The sequence below is a fragment of the Penaeus monodon genome, chromosome 25, assembly GCF_015228065.2.
Source record: "Penaeus monodon isolate SGIC_2016 chromosome 25, NSTDA_Pmon_1, whole genome shotgun sequence".
NCBI classification, from domain to species: domain Eukaryota; kingdom Metazoa; phylum Arthropoda; class Malacostraca; order Decapoda; family Penaeidae; genus Penaeus; species Penaeus monodon.
In genome coordinates, this window is record NC_051410.1 from 7,076,016 (window position 1) to 7,076,314 (window position 299).

Sequence of the window (299 nt, forward strand, 5' to 3'; positions counted from 1 at the left end):
GTATGAACATTTTTGCCATTTTAATCACTTCAGCGTACATACCTAGATTAATAACATCAGACATGAACACATGTAATATTCGCACTACATTTACATACATATAGTTAAGGATTATATCCATACTGATAAGCAGAAATATATTTCTATTGCACACTCTCGTTAAAAATTAAGAATATACAGATAATTAAAACACAAATGAGTATTGTTCATTTATTTGCGTTTATGTACACATATGCATAAGTATTTAATATTTAGAATATACATTTTAACCAGCTGTGCACCGGTTCTCACGAGGAAAT

At 28.8% G+C, this 299-nt stretch overlaps 1 protein-coding gene across 1 annotated transcript in view; it reads left to right on the forward strand.

Moving 5' to 3' along the window:
* LOC119589515 (synaptotagmin-1-like) overlaps positions 1 to 299 on the forward strand; it is a 71,270-nt gene that overhangs the window by 38,129 nt on the left and 32,842 nt on the right. The gene's annotated exons all lie outside the window — the stretch shown is intronic.